Here is a 21,099-nt window from a genome sequence, read left to right as displayed (position 1 = left end):
TGAACTGAGTTCAATTCCTGTGCCTACACAGTGTGTGATATTTCTTATTTATTTGATCTCAAAACTTGTTTTCTTCAAAAATCCTGCTTCATTCAGTGTGCAGAAGGGGCGGGACTCAGCTTGTGAGCAAGTATTTAATTCATTGCTTTCCTATCATTATTTACTCTGTGAGAAGTGGTGCTGAAGCCCTGAGAAATAAAAATAAAAATATCTTCCTCTTTTTGAGGCCTGATTGGAGACATTGCTGACCTGATACATCACCACTTTTCATGTCTGGCCACAGCTCCAGCTGCAACAGGGAGTGTCACCATTCCAGCAAGACTGTCTCAGTGTCTCATTTTGGGTACTTAAAACATGAGGATCGTCTGATGGGTGATCACTTTGGAAAACTACTGTGTATGTGACTTTCTGACCTCAGTGAGACTATCAGTAGGAGTCAGGGGTAGGATTTAATTCCCTGGGTGTCATTTAATGCTCTTAAGCTAAAGAACCCTCAAGAAATCTCCTTATTGCTCTCAGCCTTTCAGCTCCTCAGATAAAGGATGCAAAGTTGCTCAGGCAGCTTTCCCAGAGCAGGCCCACTCTGTATGCTAAATCAAGTGTCAGAGCAGAGGGCCAAGTGATGTGTGTCCATACACCTAAAGTGTGGTACTTTCTAATTTTGAAAGTACCTTGGCAACCTTAACAGTGTTTTGGAGTTAATTTTTCATAGTGATTTCCTGGACTTTATGGATAGTAAAAACAGCTTCTTTTCACCATTTCCATTGTGTGATGGTATTAACAACACATGTTTGAAAGCGAGGTCAAAACTGTTGGACACTTCCACATGAGCCTTTGCTGCCTGAGCTTTTAGAGATGCTGATGCTACCAAAAGTGCTGCTTCCTTTCTCTTAGATCTGATTTTTATCCCAGAAGTTAGTTGGTTTAGATGAATTAGATGATTTCTACTGCAAAACAAATGGAGTATCTTTCTAAGCAGATAGTAATTAGTCAGCAGGAGAAATCCAGCCTAATTGCAGTGAGACAGAGGGATAGATACGGGGTCAAAATGTTTAGTGGCTCTTTTCTCCCAAATTTTGCATTTTCTTGAGTTGTTTTTGATCTTCAGTGTTGAACTGAAGTGTAACTTCATTCTTTTGCTTCTTTAACCTCTGAAACCGGAAGGCTGTTCTGTTTTTATTCTCATTACCATTTCATACCCAGCCTGCCTTTTGAGGATTTAAAAGTAAGTTTTGGTGTGGTAGACTGCCTTTCTCACATTTGTTTAGTTGTGTTTAACATGTAACAATTAATTCATGTTTTAAGTTTTGTAAATGCAGTGTGGAAGACTAAAAATATAGTTTGAAAAAAGTATCTTTGAATTAATCTATTAAAAGTTGAAGTAGCCTAACCCTTCCTCTAAGTAAGGTTTAGAGTGACATCTTGTGGTTACACTGATTTCAAATGTGTATATCTGTTGGCATTATTTTATTTTGTCCACAGTAAGTGTGGTGTTTTCTGTTTCAAAATGTTCTGGATTGCTCACCAGAAGTCTGTAATGATTTCTATTAAGGCTTTTGGGAGATCAGAGAAAACATTGCTGTGTGTCAGGGCCTTGTAAGTGTAGTTCATCTTTTACTGCATAAAGTTCATCCCATGTGCCTGTGAGTTTCCAGTGTTTTGAACCCCAATTCAAGGTGTTTTAATGCTCTTACCGCCATTTGGAATTTCTCAAGAAGTTTCAATTAGCCATAATGCCAAAGCAAGTGGGAGCACAACATCTCTGAGCAACTTCTATTTGTGACCGTTCATTAGCTGCCCAAAGATTTCCTTAGGTTTAGGTGAAGATGAACATGTCCAGGAAGCTGGCATGGAGGCCAAGCCCATTTTGGATCCATACTGCAGCAGTGTGTATGTGTGTTTCCTATGGATCAGCCTCCAAGGTGTTGGGTGGTCTAAATGCACCACCACCAAACCATATCCAAGAGCCTAGAAGGTGCTCAGACCACAGTTTTGTGCAGTTTATCTTAATGAAATATGAACCTTTTTAATGCCAGGTGGAGATACAAAGGCATTCTGTGCCAGAAGCTTAAAGGACCTGGGGAAATGTGAGATTTGCCTTCACTTTTGGGAAGCCCTCTGCAGAGGGTTTTGGTTGGAGTCAGCAATGTATTGCCTGGTTCAGTCTCTCAAATTGACCATACAAAGGTCTTTTCCCCTTCCTCAGCATTGAAGAGGAGAAAGATGGTGATAATCTGCTAGGTCAATTTTTAACTATATAAAATGTTCATGTTACCATGGAGCCCATCTGGCAGATTGAATACCTGATTGTAAAATTAACTGTTCAATAAAAGGCACTTGACCTCTCTAAGAAAGAAATTCTATTTAGGAGAATGGATTCATTAATGCATCTCAAATGAACAGTCCCTCTAGCACTGCTCCATGGCACATCACTGATAACATGTGGCCCCAGATCTGCTCTCAAGTCTTTCGATGTGAGAGGCTGGATTCAGGAAAGGATTCTGTGATTGTGGAACTTGGGTGTTTGTTGGAGGTACTTTGGTCACATGAGGATGCCAGCACTGATTGATGTGATATGCTGGCAATGTTAAGGATTTTTAGTTGTGTAGTAAAGCACACATGGAGCATAAAATCCAAGAAGCCCAGCTCAATGATCCTAAAAGAGCCATCTGGTGACCTCATTTATTAATTTGGTGAAAAAACAAAGATGTGACGTTTTCAATTAAGATGAATGTTTGGCTGCCCTGCCAGAATTGGTTTTGGTGGATAAGTAAGTACAAGTTAAGCTGTTAATATAATCCTAATACTGAGACTGAAGTGCTGATGTAGAGCAAGTCATTTGGAGGGCCTCTGAGAGGGCTAGCCTGTAAAAATGATGTTTGAAGTACACAAAGAATGTTTAAATGACATATTTACAGGGATAATTCCAGAGATTTCCTTGGCAAAGTGCCTCCACCCATTCCAACAGAGTCTGTTTAAATAGTAAAGAAATGTGTAGATGGTTAGGTATCAAACTAATGCTGGTCCTATTGAAATGCCTTCTCCTTTTGTCACAGAAAGCAATGAGTGGTGATGATGTTTCACAGGAAAAGAAAGCTGTCTGCTCTTTGTTTCATTTCTGTTGCACAGACAGTGATATCCTTGTTACGCTTTTTGAATGGCTGCTTGGTGGATTTTGTCCTGTTATGAATCATAATCTCCTCTAAGAATTTTTGTCTGCCCAAGAAAGAATTTGGCTCTTCATGCTGAGAAGCTGGATACTAAGTAGGTTTTGCAATGGAAGACTGTAAAGAGGTTTCTCCATAATGCCGGACATGAGGGTGAGATGGCACTGTGCAAATCACAGGGGTTTTTTTTCCAAACTGTGACTTCCATGTGGTGAATTCCTTGCACTGGCAGCAGACAAGCCATTGATGCAGCCACCAACAGAAATAGGGCAGAAACCCTGTGCCAGCTGATGACCCTTGCTGCTGAGTGTGGTACCCTCTACTGGGTGGGATGTGTTGGAAATAAGAGCTCATCAGTTAGACAGTGTTTGGGTGGTGGAATAGCTCTTTGAGAGCTTAATTATTGAATCCTCTGAAATCTAAACAGCTTCTCATAACCTCTTTCAGCAGCATAAAGCCAAAATCTTATTGTGCTGTGATCACTTAAGTCACTTCTTTCATTTTTTCAGATTAAAAAGAAGATTCTAGAGATTCTGGCCCTGATTTTGTGCCAGAGTTCCCCTCGCTACAGTTCAAAGCTGACATGCTGCCTGCAAAGTCCTCCAGTATTATTAAAAGCCACAGCAAATTTAAATTTAAAGTAGAGGTGACTGAAGAACAAAATTACCTGTGGAGTTTGGGGGCCCTTACTTTAAGTAATTGCTATCCACCTGTGTAATTCCCTATGGGCTGCCTTTTGGATTAAGTATTCCTTACTTCTTCTCTAAACCTCATGTTTAATATTCAGATGTGTCATTCAGCTGCTGCTGCATCCTGTCCAAGCATAAAAAGGGGGATGCATTGCAGTAGCAAACCAAGTGATGCTTAAATATATCCCTTGCTTATTTCAGAGTAGCAGTATGGGAGTTAATTAATATTTATCAATGCACTAAAGTCCAAGAATGAGAAGCACTATGGTTGTGCAAAAGTATAGCTTGTTTATTTCAAACTCTTACCTGGTCATTTTGACCATTTACTAAATGCACTTGAGAGCAAGCACACAAAACTTGCTATAATGCTGACTTGATTTCTTTTCTTTAAATAGGAGCAGAATCAGGACACACTTTCCAACCATACAATAATTGCAGAAATGTAGGTGCTCTACTTAACCTGAGAAAAAAAGCTCCCTCCTTAATTAGCTGCCTGGCCTTTTGCAATAGATGGTACTATAAAAAGGTTGTAATAATAGAGTGCAATATAGAAAGACCTTGTCAGATTTTATTACATTTTCTCAGATTTTATTACATTTTCTGCTTGGTAATTTATTGCAATTAGAAAGCCTAATTCTTTTGCTTATCTTGTAATTATAGCAAGGTGTTTATAAGCAGGAGTTCCAGCTGCTTTTCTGTATAGTCTCATTAGATTTGAAGTTATAAAGCTTTTTAGACTGTTAATTTTTGCTCATTACACAGGGTGCATAAAGCATTCTGAAATGCATATGTTATATGAGGTCAACATTATATTTTGGGAGTTGCTACATGAATTTCCAGCAAGGATAATGAATCTCATAGATTTAGCTGGTCTTCAGAGGAAGGACTCTTTATTTTGAAAACCACCTTTTTAAAATCCTCCTCTGGAATAGGGAGGTAACTAATTTTCCCCATTCCATCAGAAAGCAGTTTTAGGTGTCTGTGTGTACAGTGCTCCCTATCTCTGTGTCTGGCTACAGTTCAGTGTCTCCGTTTGACACCTGGGAGTGTCTGGTGACAATGTCCATGTCTGAAAAACACAAAAGCCTCCTGAGGAGTCCCATCCTTGTGTGTGGTACTCAGCTGACCATGGCTCTTCTGGGACTTTTTTATGGATTGCAAAACCCAGCTGATCTGAACAAAAGCTCTAGTGACTGACCAAGACCTCACAGGACACTTGTGACTGAACATTGGGCTTAACCAAAGAATCCAAAGCTTACATCATATCATGAGATCATCCTGATTTAGGCTGTCAGGCTCAAGTTATAATGGAAAGCATTGTCTAATTTCATTGTCTTGGAGAGAATTGAGGCCAGTCAAGGGCCTGTTCTTACTTGGTTTTGTTATCTTTGCTGTGGAAGATGGGATAGGATATCTAGCTGGAGCAAAAGTGGGCCACAAAATGCCAGGCAGTAATAAGAAATCAGAACATTTGCAAATAGGAGCAGACATTGAGCTATTACTGGTGTTAAAAGTATTAATACTTACATGTCTCTGTATGTTGCATTGTTCATGATAAGTTATTAGTTTTACAAATCTGTGAATTATTGGAAATTATTTTTCTTACAGTTTTGACAAATGCATGTCTGTTGGAGGGTGGAACTGCCATCTGTGACACTTTTCACTGGCACTCTTGCTTTGGGGGAGGTACTTGCTCATAACATGAAATGTGAGTGATTATGATGGAACAAACCAGCTTAATGAAATCTAATGCAGTAAGGATCAACATTTTCATGAGAATACAAAATCAAACCCGGATATTTTATTCATGTTCTACTAAACTTGCTGTTATTCTGACCCTTTATGAGTGAGAGTCCACTGATTTTATTTGTTCCCAGTCCTTAGTGCCTCTCTGGAGAGGAATTTTAGATAAGGGCATGGAGTAATAGGACAAGGGGAAATGGCTTTTAACTGAAAAGAGGGCATGTTGAACCACAGAATACACTGAGTTGGAATGGACCCATCAGGATCATCAAGTCCAGCTCCTGGCCCTGCACAGGACCATCCCCAAGAGTCAGACCATGTGCCTGACAGCATTGTCCAAATGCTTCTTGAACTCTGTCAGGCTGATGCTGTGAACACTTCCCTGGGCTGCCTGTTTCAGTGCCCAAGCACCCTCTGGGTAAAGAGACATTTCCTAATATCCAACCTGAACCTCTCCTGACACAACAGTAGGCCATTGACTTCTGGTTCTGCCACTGGTCACCAGAGAGGAAAGATCAGTGCCTGCCCCTCCTTCTCCCCTCACAAGGAAATCACAGGCTGCAATGAGATCTCCCTTCAGTCTCCTCCAGGATGAACAGACCAAGTGTTCCCAGCCATTCCTCATAAGACTTCCTCTCAAGGCCCTTCAACATCTTTGTTGCACTCCTTTGGATGCTCTCTAATAGTTTAATATCTTCCTTTTATTGTGGTGACCAAAATGGCACAAATTATTCAAGGTCAGATTATATATATGAAACAAATTATTTACTGTGAAGGTAACTGAAACAGGTTACCCAGAGAAGTTTTGGATCTCCCATCCCTCAGAGTATCCATGGTTAGGCTGAATGGAGCTTTGAACACCTTGGTTTAATGAAAGATGGGTTTGCCCATAGCAGTAGGGATGAATTAGATGATCTTTCAAGTCCCTTCCAACCCAAACCAATCTGTGAGCTGGGCTAGGAGCAGAGAAAAGCTTAGATAACTGTAACCAACACTTGTGCATTATTCACAGGCCCAAAGAAACTGAGAGTGAGATTCAATCCACTTAATTTGTACCACAGATGGGTTGGCTTTTAGAATATGCCCCTAAATATAAGGGTATATCTCTTTAAGGCAATAGAAACAGATAGTGGCATGGAAAGCAGGAGATCCTGTTTGAGCTGAGATAGCCTGGTTAGACTGGCTGAATTCTAAGAATTAAGTCAAATGAGAAGAACAAAAAGAGCAAGCATATAAGAATAATGAAAACAATTGCTGCTTTAAAACATGCTCTAAAATTCTGTTTCTGGATTGAGCTGGCTTTGTTTCTGAAAGATCTTTGTTTTTCAGAACAAAGACAGTCCTGGAGAAGGAACCTTTTTTAGTCAGGACATTCTATCTAGTTGTGCCATGGATGTTTTTTTATACCAGTTTCAGTATGATTTAGCTAAGGAGTCTAAGCTGGAGACACACAAAGCACCAAGCCAAGAAAACCTGTCCTGTGTGTGGTGCAAATGTGGCACGTCAGAGGGAAGGACAAGATTGCTCAAAAGCTGTGTTGGTGATTCCTGGTGATTAGGTGAGGTGTATGGGTGACAGCATAGGAATCCCAGTTGACACTCCACACAAATTGAAATACATACATCTTTCATAAACTGCTTGTCTGGGACTATAAGAGTTGCTAGAGTAACCTAAAGGCAGGACTGTAAATATTGGATAAGTACATCCAGTACTTTAATGAGATAAAGTAACTGCCAGGGCTCTTGGGAAGGTAAGGGACAAGCACTTTTGTTCAGCTTTGCAAAATGTATTATTTATCATGTAGGGCTTTGTGGCTTGGGAATTACTACCAAGCCCCAGCTTCCCATTGGAGTGCCTTTGTGGTATCTCTTGTGTCATTCATGACCTTTTCTGTCAAGATAATTTCTTCCTTTTAAGGTTTTGGTTGAAGGAGAAAAATCAATCAAACAAGTTAGTAAATTTATACAAAAGATTGTGAATTAGCTCTCTTCATTACTTCACTACATTTTCAGCTTTGGACCCTGCAGTTAAGATGAAAGGGTGATATTTGTGCCTTTTTGGGGGACTTGCCTCTTTTTTGATGTATTTCTCCTTAGCATAGGATGTGAACTGTCTCTTGAAGTACCAGAGTGCTGAGGGGTTTCCTTCAGCATTTGTTTACAGGGCTTGGTGTAGCATTAGGATGTAAGGTGAAGGTTCCTGTAATAAGGCTGTGCTCTCTTTGCACCCTGTTTTTTGGCAAGTTGTCTTTCCTTTCACTAAAGAGAGGCCTAAGAAATGAACTGTAATGGTTGTTTGTCAAACACCAGATTTGTGTTTGTGCTTGTAGCTTTGGGTATACCCAGTTTTGGGTATTGGTTGTCATTTGGTGAGGAGATGGATCTCTGGAGAAACGGGACGGGGTTGTGAGGTACAGTACACTAATAATGCTATGCCAGGTGCATTTTGCATTTAAATGAGGAGTTGGCATTAAATTGAGACAATCCTAAAGTACTGGAGGATGTCTGGGAAAAGAAAAGGGCCAGTGCCTTGAACTTTTGCCTAAGCAGTATTGGGTGATAAGTAAAGGATTAGAGAGGAAGACAAAGGATAGCTAGGGCATGTATATACAGTTCTCAATGGGATAAATGCATAAATCCTGATTGGATTGCAAAATTGAATTGACAACTTAAGTACCTTCTAATAAGAATGGTGTTATATGTTTACACTAGGTTTGTGAGATAACCTGTGCTGGCAAAGTGCTCTCATCCAGCACCACTACTTTTAAGGATAAATACAAGAACTGCAGGATTTCTCAGTGCAGATTCATATTCTGCAAGATTTGCACTCAAAAAAATCAGATGTGAAAGGGAAGAACCTTCCTTGAAACAGGACTTGTTTAGTGTGTAAGGGAAATACATGCTAAACCGTGCCAAAGGTTTGGAGATACAGATGTTCCTGAATAGAAATCTCTTCACAGAACTCAAAAGCATTTTTGTAGGATTGTGATTCATTCAAATTGTCTACTTCCTCCAGTGTCTTCAGTGCCAGTCCTCATCATGTGTTTGAAAAAACAGTAGTATAAAAATAGTCATGATAAAAAGGAAAATATTATAATTTGACATAGTTGCTCTGCCAGACATAATCTTTTTGCTGTAAGAGAGCCTCAGAGAACATTAAAATTCTTCTTCATTGCTTTCTCTGGAAGTCACTGGACGTGAGAGGTATGGTAGTTGCATATCTCAAACCCACTGCTCATCATTTATTGTTATATACTAAAACTGTGGCACAAACTGCAATGCTTTTTCCCAAACCAAAAGATATTTGACAAGTGTTTGGCAAAGAAGAAAGTTTTGAGAAGTCCTTCACTAAACAATAAATTTACAATAATTCCCAGCTAATGTTTTTTTCTTTTGCTTGGAAGTACAATTTCCATAGTGCAGTGAAAAGACCTAAAGAATTTCTTGTATACTGGTCATCTTTAAGGCTCTCAATGGCACCAGGAGTGAATTCCAAACCTCTTGGGTGTGACTGCACAGCTGAGGGTGACTCCTTCTGAACTGGATAATGCTCTCATAAAGCGGCATCCAGTAAAATGTGCAGATCTCATGTGGAAGCAATATACACAAGTGAACAGATGGCTCACAAATGCAGAAGAAGCTGCAGTCAGCAAATTCTTAGTAGTTTGCTCCAAGTGTGGTTACATGACAAAGTTACTGCAAGGCAAGCAGGAGTATGGATTTCCAGCAAGTTTATGAACTTCCCACGTGCACGCTCACTGTCCAACAAACCACTCTGAAAGAATGTACTGACATCTGAAATCTAGTTGGAAGTGTCTTTATTAGTGAATTAACCTGGGAACACACATATTTCCACATGGGAAACTCAATCATCTACATGTAAAATAGCTTGAATGGTTTCTGACAAGGTTTTGGCCCGTGTGACCAGCATTCTTTCTAACCATTCACAGCCCAGGGACCATCCCCATAAATCAGTGTACATGGCTGCTCTGTTCTGGAGGCTAAGAGAATTTTAAAGTATGAATCCAAACTCAGCTCTAGAAGGCGATTCCAAGTGTATGTAGTTGACATGGCAGAGCTTGTGCACTGTGGGTATTGGGTAACATCTCACAAGCACTGTCAGAATATGCCTTCAGACTCTTCTTCAGACATTGCAGGTTGTCCCCTTTAATCTTATGGAAGTGTATCATCTTTTGTCTAGCCTAAATAATATGCCTGATAGCAGTCACTCAACACCTTGTTCTTGTGGCTAAATTGACTTTACCACATCCAGGCAGATCCAGTGGCTTCTATAGCCTCTGGGGACAAATATATTGTCTGTGAAGAGCCCTGGTTAGCTGCTAGTTAATGCATAAAAAATAAGGCTCATAGAGTTCATGAAGATGGAAACCTTTGCAAAGTTTTTAATCATCTTTCCAAAGGAATGATGGTTCACAGTCTAGAGTGAAGCCTTCACATAGCCCAGAAAGCCAACAGCGTTCTGGGATGCATCAAAAGCAGCATGACCAACAGGACAAGAGAGGTGTTTCTCCTGCTCTATTGTGCTTTGGTGAGAGCCCACCTGAAGTGCTGCATCCCTCTCTGGGATCCTCAGCACAGGAAAAACATGAACCTGTTACAGCAGGTCCAGAGGAGAGTCATGAAAATGATCACAAGGATGGAACACCTCTTCAGTTAAGGAAGACTGAGGGAGTTGGAGCTGTTTGACCTGGAGAAGAGAAGGCTCCAGGAAGACCATTGTGACTTTTTAATATTTGAAGGAGCTTATAAGAAGGATGAGGACAGACTTTTTAGTAAGACCTGTGGCAATAGGTCAAGGAGGAATGGTTTTAAGGTAAAGGGGGTAGATTTAGATAGATAACAGGCAAATTATTTTTTATAATGAGGGTGGTGAGGCACTGGCACAGATTGCCCAGAGAGGTGGTAGCTGCCCCATTCGTGAAAACATTCAAGGCCAAGTTGAATGTGACTCTGAGCAACCTGATCTAGTGGGAGATATCCCTGATCATTGTGAGGAGGTTGGCCTAGATGGCCTCTCAAAATCCTTTCCAACCCGGATGATTCTGTGATACATTGGCCATATTCACCATGAGGAGAGCTCTTTGGATTTCTCTGGTTTAATCCCCTGAGCTTGTGCAAACCCCTCCATCCCTGTCAATCCAGTGGTGAATAATTTTAACAGCCACTGCTGTTTTCTGATCAAAGGCTGTAGGGCCTGGCAGCAGCAGCAGATCTTTACACATGGAACCTCATCTTGACTAAAGCTTCTTCTACATCACCACTTCAATATCATAGAAATCTTCATTTGGCCTAACAATCAAATCTCTCCTGACTCCATTATCTCCAGCTCACTGATCCAAGAAACATCAATTATTTCTGTTAAACACAAATATTTTCAATGGGGTTTTTCTCCATACTGTGCTAAACTTCAGCATTTTACATATAATTTAAGTGCCCTATAATATTTTGATGATCTTTCCTCTGCTTATTTGCTCTGTTGAGACCAAGCATGAAAACTGCCTTTTTCACAGCATCTGCACCACTAGAAAACTCAAATTATTTTAAGGAAGTAAAATCTTCCCATCCCAAACAGCAGTAAAAGTCCACTTTGTGACAGCAATATCCGAATGATGAATGTTCAAGGGCAAAGCTTTGATTAATGACAGCTGCAGTTTGGATTTCACTAATGGTGATTTTGTATCCCCTTCCAGACAGCTGCACACTTACTGCAAGTATCTAACTAGACATATTTATTATGCTAGTTTGGTTAAATAGTTGTATAAATGAAGCATATGGATACTTGTATAATTTGCATCTGCAGTGTATGACTATTATGTGAAGTAGGCTTCTAGGAGAAGAGTATCCATCCTCCTGTTGAGATAGTCCTATTCTGTTAAATTAAGCAGGTCTCTGATTAGGTTCCATAGAAAGGAGATACCAGTCTGTTAAAGGTCCTGGGGGGTGAAGGGATGCAGTTATTTTCTATTCAAAGGCACATTAATACACTCAAAGTTGTCCAGTAATTTCAGCTGCCCTGCCAATATCTTGAGTTTAGTAAAAAATTAGCAAATTTGGGGTGAGCATAGTGAACTGTAAAGCAAGTATACTGCCTTCTATTAAGTGTTCTCTTTTTTACAAATGTGAAAGACTAGTCAGCAGTTGTGCTGATGGAATTGTTGTGCAGGATTGCAACTGTAAATAGGATATTGTGACAACTGGGTGGGAGTAAAGCTGAGGTGAGACTGGTTTCACCTGTAAGTTGTTACTGTGATGTAATTAAAGTGGTGGTTGTGCAGTGATTGTTGGGAACTTATATATTGCAAGCAAAGCTGTAGAGAAACCATTAATATGATCCATAGCACAAATTCTGGCTATTTTATTGTACAGATGTTATTTCAGCTTTAAGTTGTGTTACGTGAAGTAAAGTGTGTCTTCCTCCACTTTATACCCAGGCATCTCCTGCAAAATACAAACTTCCATCTCCATTTCTATTACTCTACCAATTTCTTTAAATGTTAGGTTTTTGAAGCTATCCATTTGTAAACTATTTGTTATTTTATACACAAGACAGAAAGTAATATAATAAAGTTGATTATACACACAGACTTCAGGTCCTTAAAGTGCTACATTCCCTGACCTAGTCTCTGCCTGAGCAAGGATTCCAGCCTTTCTTGGCCTGTCCATGCTTGCCTCCTCCTTGCCCTAGGTGTTTTCCCCCACCATGTACTGTTGCCTGCAGCATAAATTTCGATTTACCTTGAGGAAATAGGGCAAGAGTCCCACCGTGCAGAAGGAACCTCCCATCAGTTGTTTTGTGATTGTAATCAGCAGTGTGGCAATGCAGAGAGAGATGCACAGGCCAATTTATGACTTCAGAATTAATTTCGTTAGTGAGTTGTTACTAGTAAGGTGCAAAAAGCACATGCTAAAAACACTCATTTTTTTGTTTAGGGACTGCAGTCATGGGGATAGAAAAATCCTACAAGGTGGTGCTAGAGTTTTACACATTGCTGCAGCAAACAAGATTTTGAGCTAGAGAAAGCACCCTGCTCCCACATACCCAGCAGATTCCAACAAATTAGTGTTAATTCTCTCCTTTTCCTTCATGTACTATTAAGAGCATTCTCTTCACAAGCTAATAAAGCATAGTGGATGATAGTGTCTAAAATGAAAGTATGTTAAGAAATATTTTACTTCCTATTATTAATTGTTCTTTGTGTACCATACACTGTACTCCTTAGGAGAATTAATTAATGCAGGTGATGTGGTTTTTGGGGGGGGTACTCTTGACGGGATGGTTTGTACCATACAAATTTTTTTCTTGCTCGACGAGGGCTGGGAACAGAGAGTAAGAGTTGTCACCAGGTGGCACCATTAACCTAAGTTATGTTTCAGTGTGGTGAATGCAATGGAGTTTGTGTTCAAAAGGAATTTAGTAGAGAGATCGCTCTTTTCACCTTCCTTCAAAGTAAAGACTCAGTACAGAGAATAGGCCAAATACTTCTGTTCACTGGCACATTTTAGATTATTTCATGCATTTGAAGTGCTATAATGTGGTGAAGATTCTTCCCTGCCTTGTGGATGGTAAATAAAATGCATACTTATATTTCTTCAGAAAACCCTTGCCTGCTTAAGAATTTTGCAATATATTTTGCATCTGGCGCATCCAAAAGCAAAATTCCCCCTAGTGAAATCCCAGAACAAGACCAGGGAATTCTCAGATGAAAATACTCGTGTCTAAATACTGTTTGAACGTTTTAAGGGTATTATTCTATGAAGCTAAGCAATAGAAAATCGATTTTCCTTACTTAGAGTGAGCAGCAGCATGGGCAGTGCAGGGGAGATGAGGAGCCCCATCCCTGGCTGCTGTTCAGAGTGGTGCTGCTGGTGCCGACCCCCTCTGCATCAGAGCCTCCATCAGCTTGCGCTGCTTCTTGGTACTCACAGTGTGGTGTAGCTGTCCTCTGAAGCAAGGAACAAAACTTTTCCCCTTGCAGACATTTAAATAGCTTGAGTTGAAAAGTTAGTTTGTTTTGAAAGGGTCGGGTTGCTTTTTAAATGGCTTTCAGTGAATTTTATCAGCTTGATCCTAAGATGGTAAACATCATGGTGTTTTTTCTGAGCAGTGATATTAACCTAATGCAGGAGACTAGGGTGGCCCTTGGGAAACAGCAAATTCTTGTCTTCTAATCAGGTATTAAAGAAATGCAGACCATCAACCAGTTCTTTCTGAATATGCAGGAATATTTAAAGTCAGCAGTGTTTTAGCTAGCAACTCTGGGATCCTTCAAAATGTAGTTATAGGGTGCAGGTTGTAGTTCCTACTTAGCTCATAAAAGTAAGCAGGAAACCAGAGATTTATACTTAAAAGGATTATTTCATTAAATTTTTATTAGAGTGAAACCATGAAATGGATATTGTCCATGTGAACTGTGAATTGTTAGGTCACATCAAAGCAATAGGTTGATTGTACTGGGCCATATGCTCCCATTTCAGTGCTTCCAAGGGCGTGACTGGGTAGCATTTTATTGTACTAAACTGCAAGTCATGCTGTAATTTAAGTTATACATATTTTATGTGGTTTTTTACCTTTGCTTGCTTCTCTGGTCAGCTGTGAAGGTCACTGATTACGCAGTCTTTGTGTCAGTGTCCAGTCCTTGTGTTGACCAGAGGCAGTGGAGTCTGTCCTTGGGGATGCTAAAACCCTGAGTGGACTCAGGTGTGAGGAACTTGATCTAGTTACCCCTGCTTGAGCAGGGAGGTTGGAGTCGGTGTTTTGCAGAACTGCCTTCCAATCCCTGCCACTCTGGCTCTGTGTCTAGCAGAAGAAAGGTCTTGGCAAACAGAACATTGGAATTTCTCTAATTAAGCCTGTGAAGTGTCTTGTGCAGAAACTGCAGAATTGTTCTCAGGTAGACTCTTTGCTTGTAAAGATAAGAGCAATATTTAGAGCATTTGGAAAGAATAATTCTTAATGAGATTTGCATTTTGCTGCAGTTTTTTACTGATGTTTACCCATTACAACACAATAGACACTTAAATTCCAATTTGTCTTCATCCCCTAGCAAAGCAGAAAATGTGCATGGTGAATATTTCTACCAGGTGCTGATCAGCCATGGAATTTTTTTTTTTTGGGGGTTAGTTAATTAGTTGGTGAGGGTTAGAAGGCAGAAAGATTCAGCAACACAATATCTTAAAGAGAAGTGCCATTAAGGATCTGGCAAAAATATTGTCAATTCTAAACCATCCTCTGTGTACACTCAAACCTTTTCAGGTTTCAGTGTGCTGACTCAGTGGGCATTTTACATAGCAGCAATAGCAGTATTATTGAAACCATGGTCTAAGGAAGAAAGGGGTGCATGGCTTGTAGGGAAAACAAGAGCAGCCAAGTAGGGTGTTTTTTGACAAAAGAGGGTATTGCCTGGAAGAGTGTCTCCCTGATGTTGATTTTATTGTTGATTTATGTAATAAAAGACAAATGGAAACAGTGACATTATCAAATGCATCTGTGGTCCAAAAAATGTTATCTTTTTTTCACTGTTTGAAGGATCCAAATGGGGTATTGGGAATATTACTCCTGAGTCATGATAGGAGTTGTTTATTGTTTTCCTGTTTCTCTCACTTTTAAATGGGGACATGGATGTGGCAGCAAAAAGAAAATAAATCTGATGTGTAGGTATCTTTATCTAGGATGCTGCTTTCAGTAGAATCCTCAGCACTATAAAGCCTGTTAATCATGACATAACATAAATCCTAAATTCCTTGGTGTCATAAAACACTAGTAATACTTCAAGCCATTTCTTTTCACTATTTTCCTTGGGGACATAATTTTTGTATTTCTCCACATTATTTCACATTTCTGGTTTAAATTGCTTTGCTTTTCTTTTTTCTTTATTTTTCATCTTCTGTGGTCAGTAGCAAGCCATTGATTTTGTACAGGCATCATCTGGATTTCCAGCAAGTACTGCAGGGACCCAAATGTTTTCTTGGGTGTGATACTGCAGGCAGCTGGCTGTGCTTATAACTGATTCTGTTCCTGACAGCTTTAAATAATTGCTGTTTGCTTGCCTGCAAGCCTTCACTGAAACTGAAATTCTTGCACAAGCCCAGATATATCAGGAAAAATGTGGGCAAAGCATATGAAGAAAGCAATTTATCCATCACTGACAGTCTAGCAGCACATAACAATCTTTCAGTGGCTGGTCAATGGTGAACAGGGGCAGTTTCATAATGTGAGATTTGGGGTCAGAATGTCTATAGGACCTGTAGACCTCCTATTTGTTTTTCAGAAGTATATCTGCACTCATATAGACAACTGATGAATAGTTTATATTTCTTTTTCTGTTAGAAGTTTGCATTCAGGTTATTATTTATACAATGCTCATCTAAAGTGTAGCAGAACTGACAGGTGAAACTTTTTGTGAGTGATTTTTCTTCTTAATTTCTTTTTTAAATGAATTGACAATAGCTAAAATTATTTATAAATGACATTCATATTTGGCAAGGACTGCTGACTGAAAAATAATCATAGAATATATCAGATTGGAAGGGACACATAAGGCTTGTAGTCCAACACCCTGCTTCTCACAAGACTACCTAAAATAAACTGTTTGACTAGGGGCAGCATCCAGACATTCTTTTAACTCTGACAGGCTTGGTACTTTGGTCATAGACTCATAGACTCATAGAATGCTGGGGGTTTGAAAAGGACCTTAAGGACCATCTAGTTCCAACACTCCCTGCCATGGGCAGAGACAACTTCTACTAGACCAGAGATTGCTCAAGGCCTTATCCAAACTGGATCGGAACTCTACAGCCTCCCTGGCCAACCTGTTCCAGTGCCTTGCCACCCTCACAGTAAAAAACTTCCTCCTATTATCTCAACCTTAATTTCCCCTCTTTCAATTTGTAGATTTCAGTTTCTTTTCTGGATACTTATGGGAAAACATGAAGGCATTTTAGATATATCTCTGGACTAGGCAGTAGCTGGCTATTAGTTTCTTATCTGGGGGAATGGAGATTCATGTATCCACTTGTTTTCAGTGCATGGTACTGACCAAGCTACCAAGTGACTGGCACAGGTTTCCATTCTGGCTGTGTTCTGAAATTTGACATTTCAATCATCTCCTCCTCTCTAGGTTAATTAATCCAATTTAACTGAATTCTGTCAACTGCTCTACTCTTTCTCCAAGTAAAACAAAGTGTAGCAATGCCCAAGTCATGCTTGCATACCACATTTTCTGGAATAGGTGTAAACTTATATATTTTTCAGCTTTGTTTTACTGGCTATGCATCAGATACCCAAGAACTTTCTGGAAGAACACACTCACAAAATTTTCACAGGAATCTCTGTGGTTCTTATATCATTGGCTTGCACTGAGTCTTGATTAAGTCCTAAATCAAGCTCACAAAGGATGCTGATCACCCAAATTACAGTGAAATAATTTTTCTATGGCTACAGCTAAAGGAGCTTATAGTATAATGTAAGGGGAGATGGACAGTGTGGCAGAGGCATACTCTAAAGAAGACACATAGAAAGGCGGTCATAGTGGTGTTTGGACATGTTTTTATAAGATCCAAATAAATTTAGGCTTATAAATATGCCAAAGAGCTGTATCTTTCTCATAAAAGTTAATAATTAGTTTGAGTGTTGGAAAATGAAATTCTAACTCAGTAGCACACAACTATTTTCACTGTAGTTGGGTAGCAAAGACTGTGCACTGAGGGGACAGTGCAAAGTCAGTCTCTGCTCTGCTGCTGTTCCTTTTACACCTGAAAACTGTGTCATGGGGAACCCCTGGAGCTTGTTCTTCAGAAAACTACTCTGAATTAGATTCCTCCCTGTGCCAGCAGACATCCTTTAAAGCAAGGAAAATATTCTGCTGTCCTTGAACTGTTAACCTGTGAGGTGGAATAGCCAACTCAGTGTGTTTGCTTGAGTCCACTTCTCAAGAGTCAGGGGCTGTTTGCTGACCTGGCCAGCACGACTGCTTCTTATCTGCTCTTGACCTTTTTTGTTCTCATTTACTTGCAGCTCTGCTACAGCTGAAATTTTTCATGAGTTTAGCTCTGAATCACCTGAATACACACACCTTTCTAGTCATAGTTTGCAGGGAAGGTCAACACTATAACCGAAAATGAATTAATTTTGCATAGATGCCTGTGTCTCTGCTGTGCTGCCTGGGTGGGAGTCAGGGGTGGGTGAGCATGTTCATTAAAAGAGGTTCCTCCCCAAAATGGATTTGTTGGTGAAACCCTAACTATGATGCTGTGCTTCCCATGTAGGTAGCAAGTGGGTAATTCTGTAGAAGCTTGCTAACAACAATCACATCTGTAGAGCTGTGGATGCTTCCTATGCCTGATGTTTATTTGATTGTTTTTTTCTTCAGACTTGTCTTCCCCTGTACATCTGTACTCAATATATTATATTTTGAAAACTCAGACCTATCAAATGGGGGGGTGGGGGAATTTCTCTGGGGTTAGTTAGTTCTAACGTTCAAGATATTGTTTGGAAATATGTCATGTAAGTGTCTTTGTTTGCAAACAACCTGTCTTTAGCTGAAAAATGAGTTTCATGGAGAAAGCTAGAGAATGAACATGGAAAAGCAGAATAGAAAAATTCTGGAAAATAAGAAGTATTGCTCTTCCTTTCATTACTCTTGTCTGCTTCTGGCAATTAGATTAAGTAAACCTAAACGACAAGACAGGAGGAAGAAAAGACATCCAAAATTCGTACTTACATTAAAAGAACAATACCCTGAAAGGGAAATCATGCCAAAAGTTGCATCTGTGCCTTTTGCAAGATGGTGATAAAAAAGCAAAAGAAATCTCTCCATTTTCAAGATAGCTTCAAAAAGAAAGCAACCAGACATGGAACTACCTCCCACACTTCACTGCCAGTGGCTCTTGCATGTGATGTCCTTGGATACCCAAAAGATTAGCCAGTCTCATCCACCTGGCCCATGTCACAGGGATCAAGGACATTTCTCCATCTACAAACTTAAGCTCATGGTAAGTATATCCTTTTACTAAGTTGCACAGTATTTTCTTAATAAACAGTGTTACTGCTTTTTATTTTGTAATGACACTGAAGCACAGTTATTTGTGTCTGCCAATTGTCATGAATTTATTAAATGAAGGAAAGGCTGTAATACAGTCTAAGAAAGATATAGCTTTGTGAAGGCTATTATGAAGCAGAAGACTTAATATTCCTTTCTTTTCTTTTTCAGCTCTCTGAAAGTGAAGAGAACAAATTGAAAGTTAGAGTCTGAGAAGACTAATAGGGACATCTCATTCTTGATGGGGGCAACAGTCCTCTCATATGGCAATGCATTATGAGCCACAAAGAAGGTATCCTTTAAAGTTACTTTGTGTTCTCAGTATGAACAGTCAGAACACATGCCATGGGAAATTTGCATCCACTTTTTATTTTTATAGATTAGGAGTCTGTTAAAAAAATCACACAAAAAGCAAAAAAATGCAGATTTAATCTGTGATTTGGTGATCTCATATATTCACCAATCTTGAAGTTTCTTCTGCTGTAATTTTATTGATTTAATCAAATGGCAGTTTTTATGGGGCCAGAGAATTTTCCTTCTCTGTTGAGGTACAAGGCCTTTTCCTTCCAATTACCAAATCTCAGTTACCGTTCATTTACAGCAGAAATCCAGAAACTGGATGAAGTTTCAGCCTCTCAGTGGTCATTGACTCAGGACCAGATTGAGCAGAGAATAAGGTCACATTTTGATTGGAAAGGCATCTGATTGTCAGCTGCAACCTGTGAAAAATCAAGTCAAGGACCTAAAACCAAATAAGTGCTTTGCACTTGACTGATGTGAAATTCGTGTTTGCGTTTTGGTCTGGTTTCACAGACATTAAATGAGAGTCTACATTTGTGGTGGCATGTAGTCAAAATTCCTCTTGGCCAGCTGGATACCACATGCCTTTCTTGAATTCAGAGAATTATTACACTGGATCATTAAACTTCTAATTTAATTTTCATTATACCTGAAGAAATTATTTTCCTCTCTTGGTGCTGTATCCTTTTCTGTTTTTCTTGCTACAAGTTTAATAACTACCAAACCTTATCTTCCTCTTAAGAAGAAACAACTGCTTTTAATCTAACAGAAAACATGTATTCTTGAGAAATCAATGATTCTGTCATCCTTAACATGCTGCCATCAACACTGAAAATAAAGCTTGTTCTCATTTGGATTCTGAATTACTAAAGGTGTGGGACATCAAAATGTTTTCCCTAGAGGCCAAAGAAGGTGGAACTCTTCTCTGGTCTCTTGTTGACTTCTCACAAGATTCTCTGTGGCCAGGAAGCTGTTGTCCTTGAGATGTCTGTATTGACACTTATCTACAAGTCACTTACCCAGTTATCCAGCAACTGTTTCTTAAATTCTTTTCTGAAATGTAAGGTTGGCATTTTCTGGATGTACCTCCATGTAGGCACATCTCCGTCTTTACTGGTTTCCCAGCTGAATTTCTGCTCAAAGTGGGTTGCTAGAGGTGAGTGTGAATCAAGTACACAGCCGGGCACTCCTCATACTCTTCTGTGTTTCCAGATGTAGCTGACTGTCATTGTGGAGGGACTTCACTGCTCTTTGTAGAGGATTTAGCCTGTGCAAGAGAAGGGTCACATTCTGAGTAATCAAACAAAACCATCTGTGTGCAGTGGGAAGAGTGACATGAATATTTCAGTGGCTCTTCCAGGCTTTGCTAGAAAGTCATGGGAGTTTGGAAAGAGTCTTGAAATGGGACTGAGATACATGATGAGGAGGCTTGTGATGCAAAGAGTCTATAGGGACAGTATTACAAAGTTCATATAAGACTCTTCTGTTTTAGCTGTGTTCTGTTACTGTCTTTTTACATGTCAAAGAGCCTTCCTGCTTGCAATATAATTTTAAGATAAGTACTTGTTTATCTCCTATAGCGCTGAAGATATCCCAGTGCCTCAGGCCATATGCTTGGGAGAAGAATGCTCTTGTGTAATGTGAAAATAAAACTAGTTACTTAAGACCAAATGGACTATATAGAAATGCCATTTACAAACAGAGGTGAAGAAATGAAAACCAGACTTCCTCTTCTTATACCTAGATTAAATCCGAGAGGTCTCTGTCTGCCTTTATCTTGCAGAGAGGCTCTAAATGCTTTCCTGATGCACACCTTCTGAGGAATTCTTTTATCTGTGCATGTCTTACATTTCAGGTTTTCGTGCATCAAAGGGAGCCTATTCCTGGCAGAAAGCATTAGCTGATCTTTAGCAAGTCCCTCAAAGGATCTGAATGGGCTTAATCTTTACCCTCAACACATGTACTTCTTTTCTCCTCATACTCATTCAATATATTTCAGCCATTTAGCAAAAATGAGGGGTCTTAATGTCTTAGACCAAGCATTAATCTCCTGCAGTACACTGGCTGTTCAGTAGCTCCTTGACTTAATGAATATTACCTTCTCTCTGATTGAGTGTCTCCATCCATGTAAGCAAATATTTTA

At 39.7% G+C, this 21,099-nt stretch overlaps 1 protein-coding gene across 11 annotated transcripts in view; it reads left to right on the top strand.

Moving 5' to 3' along the window:
* DLG2 (discs large MAGUK scaffold protein 2) overlaps positions 1–21,099 on the top strand; it is a 982,781-nt gene that overhangs the window by 27,054 nt on the left and 934,628 nt on the right. The gene's annotated exons all lie outside the window — the stretch shown is intronic.

This window comes from Agelaius tricolor, unplaced genomic scaffold (genome assembly GCF_023055355.1).
Source record: "Agelaius tricolor isolate 1412-34295 unplaced genomic scaffold, bAgeTri1.0.p SCAF_9, whole genome shotgun sequence".
NCBI classification, from domain to species: domain Eukaryota; kingdom Metazoa; phylum Chordata; class Aves; order Passeriformes; family Icteridae; genus Agelaius; species Agelaius tricolor.
The sequence above is the reverse complement of the archived record's forward strand: the minus strand, read 5'-3'. Positions and strand labels throughout refer to the sequence as shown.